Here is a 10,926-nt window from a genome sequence, read left to right on the forward strand (position 1 = left end):
ACAGCTCTGCTCCCGCTTTTGATTATGTTTGGTTAGATATTCGAAACTTTTCTTAACTGCTTTTTACAAACCTTGGTTGGACGTTCACACCTTCTTGCAGCCGAACACCTCCGCTTCTGCTTTTGATAGTGTATATTAGGGCATACGAACCTTTTCTTACCCGCTTTTTACAAACCATGGTCGGACTTTCACACCATCTCTTAGCTGAACAACTCCGCTCCCTCTTTTGATTGTGTACAGTCGGGTATTTCAACCTTTTCTTACCCGGTTTTTACCAACTATGGTTTGGACATTCACACCTTCTTACAGCGGAACACCTCCGCTCCCTCTTTTGATGGTGTATGTTCGGGCATTCGGACCTTGTCTTACCCGCTTTTTACAAACTTTAGTCGAACATTCACACCTTTTTGCAGCTGAACACCACCTCTCCCGCTTTTGATGATGTATGTTCCGGCATTCTTACCTTTTCTAACACATTTTTCAGCAATTATGGTCGGACATTCACGCCTACTCAGAGCCGAACACCTCTGCTCCCGCATTTGATGGTGTATAGTCAGGCATTCTCACCTTTTCTCATCAGCTTTTTGCAAATTATGATCTGACATTCACACCTGCTTTTGATAATGTATGGTTGGGCATTCGCACCTTTTTTTACCCATTTTTCAGGAATTATGGGTGGACATTCACACCTTCTTGCAGCTGAACACCTCCTCTCCCGCTTATGATCATGTGCGGTTTGATATTCGAAAATTTTCATTCCTGTTTTAAAGCAATTATTGATGGACATTCAAACCTTCTTGTAGCCGAAAACATCCACTCCTGCTTTTGATGATGTATGGTTGGGCATTCGGACCCTTTTTTTACCCATTTTTCAGGAATTATGGGTAGACATTCAGAACTTCTTGCAGCCGAAAACCTCCGCTCACTCTTTTGATCATACATTGTCAGGCATTCGCACCTTGTCTTATCCGCTTTTTACAAACTTTAGTCGGACATTCACACCTTCTTGCAGCTGAACCACCTCCGCTCCCTGTTTTGATCATGTATGGTCTGGCAATACTACCTTTTCTTACCCGTTTGTGAGTAATTATGGCTGGACATTCACACCTACTTGCAGCCGAACACCACCTTTCTCGCTTTTGATGATGTATGGACCGGCATTCTTACCTTTTCTAACACATTTTTCAGCAATTATGGTCGGAGATTCACACCTACTCACAGCCGAAAAACCGTTCCCGCATTTGATGGTGTATAGTCAGGCATTCATACCTTTTCTTACCCGCTTTTTACAAACCATTTTTCAGTAATTATGGGTGGACATTCACACCTTCTTGCAGCTGAACACCTCCTCTCCCGCTTATGATCATGTGCGGTTTGATATTAGAAAATTTTCTTTCATGTTTTCTAGCAATTATTGATGGACATTCAGACCTTCTTGCAGCTGAACACCTCCGCTCCCTCTTTTGATCATACATTGTCGGGCATTCACACCTTTTCTTACCCGCTTTTTACAAACCCTGGTCGGACTTTCACACCTTTTAGTAGCCGAACAACTCCGCTCCCGCTATTGATTGTGTACAGTCGGGTATTTTAACCTTTTCTTACCCGCTTTTTACCAACTATGGTCGGACATTCACACCTTCTTACAGCGGAACCCCTCCGCTCCCTCTTTTGATGGTGTATGTTCGGGCATTCAAATCTTTTCTTACCCGCTTTTTACAAACTATGGTCGGATATTCAAACCTTCTTGTAGCCGAACACATCCACTCCTGCTTTTGATGATGTATGGTTGGGCATTCGAACCTACTTGTTGCCCGCTTTTCATTAATTTTGGGTGGACATTCACACCTTGTCGCAGCCAAACACCTCCGCTCACTGTTTTGATCATGTATGGTTTGACATTCGCACCTTCTCTCACCCGCTTTCTACTATGGTCGGCCATTCACAGCTTCCTCTACACCATACTTGTATGGTGGGATATTCACACCCACTTGCATCCGAAGACCTCCGCCCCCACTTTTGTTGATATTTAGTCGGTCATTCGCACCTTACCCGCTTTTGGCAAACTATGGCCTTCTTGCAGCCAAACACCTCTGATCTCGCTTTTGATGATGTAAGGTTGGGCATTCAGACGTTGCTTCACCTGCTTTTCACCAAATATAGTCGGACATTCACACCTTCTTGCAGCCGAACACTTCCGCTCCACCTTTTAGTGTTCTATGGGGTATTCACACCTTTTTTTTCACCGCATTTTATAGATTATGGTTGGAAATTCTCACCCACTCTCATCCGAAGATCTCTCCTTCCGCTTTTGTTAATATATAGTCGGGCATTTGAACCTTTTCTTACCCGCTTTTTACAAATTATGGTCGAACAGTCACACCTACTTGCAGCCGAATACTTCCGCTCCACCTTTTAGTGATGTATGGTTGGCATTTGCACCTTTTCTTACCCTCTTTTTATACTGATAGCTGAAGATTAAGTTGTTCTTTCTCAAACTACAAAATTTTTTTAATTTTTGAAATTTGATTTGAAGTGGATAAATAAGGAGGACAAACAGTTTTAAGTCAGGCTGATAGAAGGAATTAATTTTATAGCAAAATCTGTATTTCGTCATATGTCGAGAGATGCTTATTGCTGAAGAAGTTCTTTCTCATTCTACAAAGTACAACGTTGTTTATTGTTGAAACTTGATTAGACATGAATAAATATGAAGGACAAAGCAGTCTTAACTTGGTTTGAGTTAAGGAATTTGTTTTATAGGAGAATCCGAATTTGTGCATAACTCGTGAAATAGAGCTTATTTTCGGATTCCTGAAGAATAAGTCTGGTTCTTTCTCATAATACAAAGTTTGTTGTTTATTGTTGAAACTTCATCAGAAATGAAGAAATAAGAACAAACCGTTTTAAGTCAGTTTGATAGAAGTATTTCATTTTATAGCAAAATCTGTATTCCTTCATATCTCCTCGAGAGAAGCTAATTGCTGAAAATTAGGTCTGGTTCTTTTTCATACTACAAAATACAGTGTTGTTTATTGTTGAAACTAGATTAGAAGTAGATAAATATGAAGGACAAAGCAGTTTGAACTTGGTTTGAGAGAAGGAATTAATTTTATTGCAAAATCCGAATTCATGCATAACTCGTCAAATAGATAGTGATGTGTCGTTCGTGAGCGATTCGTTCGATATAAACTAATTTTTTATATGACTCGGGAGTAACGAGTTGTCTCAGTGAGTGATTCGTTCATTTTCATGCAGTACCCTTCCTCACCACATGGCAGGCGGCAGCTTCATAAGCTCAGTCAGCAGGACAGGAAACAGTATTGATTCGTTCACGACTCAACTCCTCGGGAGACGGGTCCTCGCACAGGAAACAGTATTGATTCGTTCATGACTCAACTCCTCGGCTGACGGGTCCTTGCATAGGAAACAGTATTGATTTGTTTACGACTCAACTCCTTGGGTCTTCGTTCATTTGTCACGTTTCAAATTATACATTTCATTTGACAGGCTGAAGAGCAGTAGGCACAACGGTTCATTCACAAACCGGATCATTAATCTCAAAGACTATTCTACCATCAACAACTTGGAAGCCACAATCGACTCTATAGATGCAGAAAAAGCATTTGATGGAGTGAACTGGAAACTTTTATTCGCAGCATTAAACAAATTCGGGTTTGGGTCACACTTCATCAACTGGATAAGGATATTATATAGCTCCCCAAATGCAGGTGTCAGGACAAATGATCAAACTTCTCCAAGCTTCAGTCTGCAGAGAGGTACAAGACAAGGTTGCCCACTTTCTCCCTCACTTTTTGCTATTTTCATCAAACCTTTAGCAGCTTCTATCAGACAAGATAGAAATATTAAAGGCATCCAATCCCAAAATATTGAGCATAAAATAAGTCTTTATGCTGATGATGTATTACTTTTCCTTCAGAACTCACAGACGTCTCTCACTCACACGATCACACTCATAAATAAATTCTCAGCACTTTCTGACTACTCTATCAACTGGTCTAAGACCAAAGTTCTACCCATTAACTGCAGGGTCCAGAATATACCTGTGATCACTATACAGTCAGGAAATATTAGATATTTAGGCATAAACATTTCCTCCAGGCTCTCAGAGCTAACAAAGCTAAATTATGTGCAATTATTAAAGATAGAGATCTCTCTCGTTGGAAGTCCTCACCTATATCACTTATGGGGAGAGTTACAACCATTAAAATGATGATACTACCAAAAGTTAACTATTTGTTCTCAATGATCCCCATAAAACCATCTGCTACTTGGTTTAAGTCACTAGATTCATGCATCTCCAAATTTCTGTGGAAAAACAAACCACCACGTATTAGTTTAAAAACCCTATAGAAGACCAAGGACAGTGGTGGATTAGATTTACCTCATTTTCAGCACTATTCCTTAGCCAATAGGTTACAATATATATCAAAATGGTTTAAACCTTGTTGTTGTCACAGTTCCCAGAGACGTTGTAATTGTTGAGGATTCTATATTCACCCCGTCACTAGAGGCACCTGTTGCAGATTGATGAAACTGAATCTTCTTCTCTGTTCATTGCTGGCATCATTCCCAGCATCGTAAGTGTTCGTGGCATTGTTAGCCTCTTCTTCTGGATCTTGATATCGAGCATCCTTTTGTATTTCTGGTTTGTCAGTCCTCTCTCTTCGTTCACCGGAGTCTTCGTCTCTTTGTCCTTGAGTTTGGTGATTTTTTTTTCTTTTGATGCCTTGAGACAGTGTGACAGGTGATACCACGTGGGAGATCCTTTAACTTGGACTGCTGTCCCTGTGCTGCGAAATGGCTGTGCTGCTCAAATGGTCTCTCCTTCATCATATACACAGTTATTTATACATCACCTTCCACCATGAAGCGTTGTCCCTTTTTGTTTCTCTCTTTGTTCTTAAAATGCTGTTATGCATGTCTAAACCAATCCATTAAATTAGATCATTTTGGCAGTAAAGCGATCTACAATGTGCTTGGTCGCAAAGCTGCTCATCTGTGGTAAACAGCTCTTCAGAAAGGCATTCTTCAATTGATTTCACTAATTTTATGTAATAATTTTGTGATTTCCTACAAAACTACACTTCTTCTCCCATCTGTCTGAGTATTTAATATTGTCTGGGTCCCGTTAAAACATGTATTTTTCCCATCTAATTCCTTGTTTGCTTTAAAACAACTATTCCCCATTTTCTATCCCTTCAGTAGCCAACCAGTTTGTATGGAGTACACTGGAAAACTTGACTGATCAGTAAAACACTGCTTTTGTTGTCACCGCAAGGCTTCCCCCGTCGGTTGTTTCACTGAGACACTACTGAGTAACTATAACCCAACACAGTTTATACACATAACATTCATATACATACTAAAAAACAAACAATTATTTATCGCAATTTTTTCATCTCTGTTTGAACGTACACCCAGGTAAATATTCCTGTAGTCTTCTCATACCGACTATGGACCCATTCATTGTTTAACTTCACTGTTTTGCAAATCCTAATTGAATATTACACATTGACATTGAACTTTACTGGATAAGCAGGTCTTCATTGCATTCAGCAGCCTATATGTGAGCATCTATGTGTAAGCTGTTCTTCTTTGCATTTATCAGCAACAAGCCATTCTTCATTGCACATGCATATGAAAATAGTAAAACAATTCCAATGCGTTAGCGAAACCTTCTATATCAGGAGTGTCCATCATGATGCTGGGAATAGAACCTCTTTCCCAGAATAGTTCAACCTTCATTACTCAACTGAGCATAACTCCGCAATGAGCACATTTCAAAGTATCATTCCTCTACATGTATTCAAAAATCCATGTGTAAATGTTTAATATTTCTTATATTTGTTGAGGTCATTCTGTGTGCATGTGGCCTAAACCCAATCTCTGTGTGGCAATTTTAATTTAAACAAGTTGAACTCTGCCTCTGATCATTTAAAAAAGGTGTGTACCAATATCAACCTTTCTCAGGTAATTACTGATCCTACTAAACCAAACTTAAGAGATCCTTCAAGGTTGTCCCTGATTGGCTCAATCTTAACAAATCAAAGGTAGAAAATCCGCAGTATCTGAACTTGGTGTTAGTTATCACTGCTCAATAGCTTGTATCAGAATTGCAAAAATGAAAACATTAGGTCCACGGTTGGTATCCAGATCCTGAAACATCTCCATGAGCAGGCTTTTTTTTAACTGATCTGTTGAATAGTTCATGACACTGTTAAAATCCCAGATGAAGATCTAGCACTTGACCATTTTTGTAAATCTTCTAATTCTATAGTTGATAAACACGCCCCTTTTAAAAAGTATAGAACTTAGAACAGGTCTAGTCCCTGGCTTTCGGCAGAACTGTCTTCTTTACTTTTTTTTTTTTTCCCCTTGTCCTGTTCAGCATTATGACAGCAGAATTGTAGTCTGAATACCTTTGATGCCAAACAGATTAGCTTTGCCAAGGGAAGTTTTATAAATGTAAAGCTCCCCTTGATGCCCATTTATTTATTTCTGTTTACAATATATGACATGTAATAGAACTGAACCGGACCGGGGGACAAGGAAAGAAGAAGAGGAAAGAAGAGGAAAGAGAACAAAAATAGAAACAAAAACCAGACAACCAGCTGCTACACCTGTAAAAAACAAAACAGACAACAATCCATGGCCTCTGAGGGGATTCCAGCCTTAGCGCCACCAGGAGCACCTGAAAGCAGACAAGCAGAGAAAAAACAAACACACAAACAAACAAAAACAAGCACAAGAAGCGGCAATCGCATACAACACAGCTGTGGATATAGATGACCTGAGACGACATGATAATACATCAACTACTTAGCGACCATGCTACTGGACTAATGAATGTGTGTGTGTGTGTGCGAGAACATGCAACACCCATGGCACAGGACCTACATGATAACCGTGCTTAGTTATGAGTGTATAAGCGTACAGGGCCACAATCCACAGCCCCCCCAAACAATCAGAAGCAGGCAGAGAGGGCCACAAGACCCAGGCCACCAGCAGCCCCCACAGAGCACAGAACCCAGGAAGCCCACCGCAGGGGCAACCATGCATTCACCCAGAAGACTGCAGAGGAATCCCCCGGAAAGAGCCCCCATAAGCATAGGGCAGAGGCCCTCCGGGAGCCTTTTCCTTCAGAACTCACAGACGTCTCTCACTCACACGATCACACTCATAAATAAATTCTCAGCACTTTCTGACTACTCTATCAACTGGTCTAAGACCAAAGTTCTGCCCATTAACTGCAGGGTCCAGAATATACCTGTGATCACTTTACAGTCAGGAAATATTAGATATTTAGGCATAAACATTTCCTCCAGGCTCTCAGAGCTAACAAAGCTAAATTATGTGCAATTATTAAAGAGAGTAGAGGACGATCTCTCTCGTTGGAAGTCCTCACCTATATCACTTATGGGGAGAGTTACAACCATTAAAATGATGATACTACCAAAAGTTAACTATTTGTTCTCAATGATCCCCATAAAACCATCTGCTACTTGGTTTAAGTCACTAGATTCATGCATCTCCAAATTTCTGTGGAAAAACAAACCACCACGTATTAGTTTAAAAACCCTATAGAAGACCAAGGACAGTGGTGGATTAGATTTACCTCATTTTCAGCACTATTCCTTAGCCAATAGGTTACAATATATATCAAAAATGGTTTAAACCTTGTTGTTGTCACAGTTCCCAGAGACGTTGTAATTGTTGAGGATTCTATATTCACCCCCTCATTAGAGGCACGTGTTGCAGATTGATGACACTGAATCTTCTTCTCTGTTCATTGCTGGCATCATTCCCAGCATCGTAAGTGTTCGTGGCATTGTTAGCCTCTTCTTCTGGATCTTGATATCGAGCATCCTTTTGTATTTCTGGTTTGTCAGTCCTCTCTCTTCGTTCACCGGAGTCTTCGTCTCTTTGTCCTTGAGTTTGGTGATTTTTTCTTCTTTTGATGCCTTGAGACAGTGTGACAGGTGATACCACGTGGGAGATCCTTTAACTTGGACTGCTGTCCCTGTGCTGCGAAATGGCTGTGCTGCTCAAATGGTCTCTCCTTCATCATATACACAGTTATTTATACATCACCTTCCACCATGAAGCGTTGTCCCTTTTTGTTTCTCTCTTTGTTCTTAAAATGCTGTTATGCATGTCTAAACCAATCCATTAAATTAGATCATTTTGGCAGTAAAGCGATCTACAATGTGCTTGGTCGCAAAGCTGCTCATCTGTGGTAAACAACTCTTCAGAAAGGCATTCTTCAATTGATTTCACTAATTTTATGTAATAATTTTGTGATTTCCTACAAAACTACACTTCTTCTCCCATCTGTCTGAGTATTTAATATTGTCTGGGTCCCGTTAAAACATGTATTTTTCCCATCTAATTCCTTGTTTGCTTTAAAACAAGTATTCCCCATTTTCTATCCCTTCAGTAGCCAACCAGTTTGTATGGAGTACACTGGAAAACTTGACTGATCAGTAAAACACTGCTTTTGTTGTCACCGCAAGGCTTCCCCCGTCGGTTGTTTCACTGAGACACCACTGAGTAACTATAACCCAACACAGTTTATACACATAACATTCATATACATACTAACAAACAAACAATTATTTATCGCAATTTTTTCATCTCTGTTTGAACGTACACCCAGGTAAATATTCCTGTAGTCTTCTCATACCGACTATGGACCCATTCATTGTTTAACTTCACTGTTTTGCAAATCCTAATTGAATATTACACATTGACATTGAACTTTACTGGATAAGCAGGTCTTCATTGCATTCAGCAGCCTATATGTGAGCATCTATGTGTAAGCTGTTCTTCTTTGCATTTATCAGCAACAAGCAATTCTTCATTGCACATGCATATGAAAATAGTAAAACAATTCCAATGCGTTAGCGAAACCTTCTATATCAGGAGTGTCCATTATGACGCTGGGAATAGAACCTCTTACCCAGAATAGTTCAACCTTCATTACTCAACTGAGCATAACTCCGCAATAAGCACATTTCAAAGTATCATTCCTCTACATGTATTCAAAAATCTATGTGTAAATGTTTAATATTTCTTATATTTGTTGAGGTCATTCTGTGTGCATGTGGCCTAAACCCAATCTCTGTGTGGCAATTTTAATTTAAACAAGTTGAACTCTGCCTCTGATCATTTAAAAAAGGTGTGTACCAATATCAACCTTTCTCAGGTAATTACTGATCCTACTAAACCAAACTTAAGAGATCCTTCAAGGTTGTCCCTGATTGGCTCAATCTTAACAAATCAAAGGTAGAAAATCCGCATTATCTGAACTTGGTGTTAGTTATCACTGCTCAATAGCTTGTATCAGAATTGCAAAAATGAAAACATTAGGTCCACGGTTGGTATCCAGATCCTGAAACATCTCCATGAGCAGGCTTTTTTTTAACTGATCTGTTGAATAGTTCATGACACTGTTAAAATCCCAGATGAAGATCTAGCACTTGACCATTTTTGTAAATCTTCTAATTCTATAGTTGATAAACACGCCCCTTTTAAAAAGTATAGAACTTAGAACAGGTCTAGTCCCTGGCTTTCGGCAGAACTGTCTTCTTTACTTTTTTTTTTTTTTCCCTTGTCCTGTTCAGCATTATGGCAGCAGAATTGTAGTCTGAATACCTTTGATGCCAAACAGATTTGCTTTGCCAAGGGAAGTTTTATAAATGTAAAGCTCCCCTTGATGCCCATTTATTTATTTCTGTTTACAATATATGACATGTAATAGAACTGAACCTGACCGGGGGACAAGGAAAGAAGAAGAGGAAAGAAGAGGAAAGAGAACAAAAATAGAAACAAAAACCAGACAACCAGCTGCTACACCTGTAAAAAACAAAACAGACAACAATCCATGGCCTCTGAGGGGATTCCAGCCTTAGCGCCACCAGGAGCACCTGAAAGCAGACAAGCAGAGAAAAAACAAACACACAAACAAACAAAAACAAGCACAAGAAGCGGCAATCGCATACAACACAGCTGTGGATATAGATGACCTGAGACGACATGATAATACATCAACTGCTTAGCGACCATGCTACTGGACTAATGAATGTGTGTGTGTGTGTGCGAGAACATGCAACACCCATGGCACAGGACCTACATGATAACCGTGCTTAGTTATGAGTGTATAAGCGTACAGGGCCACAATCCACAGCCCCCCCAAGCAATCAGAAGCAGGCAGAGAGGGCCACAAGACCCAGGCCACCAGCAGCCCCCACAGAGCACAGAACCCAGGAAGCCCACCGCAGGGGCAACCATGCATTCACCCAGAAGACTGCAGAGGAATCCCCCGGAAAGAGCCCCCATAAGCATAGGGCAGAGGCCCTCCGGGAGCCTTTTCCTTCAGAACTCACAGACGTCTCTCACTCACACGATCACACTCATAAATAAATTCTCAGCACTTTCTGACTACTCTATCAACTGGTCTAAGACCAAAGTTCTGCCCATTAACTGCAGGGTCCAGAATATACCTGTGATCACTTTACAGTCAGGAAATATTAGATATTTAGGCATAAACATTTCCTCCAGGCTCTCAGAGCTAACAAAGCTAAATTATGTGCAATTATTAAAGAGAGTAGAGGACGATCTCTCTCGTTGGAAGTCCTCACCTATATCACTTATGGGGAGAGTTACAACCATTAAAATGATGATACTACCAAAAGTTAACTATTTGTTCTCAATGATCCCCATAAAACCATCTGCTACTTGGTTTAAGTCACTAGATTCATGCATCTCCAAATTTCTGTGGAAAAACAAACCACCACGTATTAGTTTAAAAACCCTATAGAAGACCAAGGACAGTGGTGGATTAGATTTACCTCATTTTCAGCACTATTCCTTAGCCAATAGGTTACAATATATATCAAAATG

This window comes from Leuresthes tenuis, unplaced genomic scaffold, assembly GCF_036924035.1.
Source record: "Leuresthes tenuis unplaced genomic scaffold, fLeuTen1.0.hap1 SCAF_38, whole genome shotgun sequence".
Classification (NCBI taxonomy): Eukaryota; Metazoa; Chordata; class Actinopteri; order Atheriniformes; family Atherinopsidae; genus Leuresthes; species Leuresthes tenuis.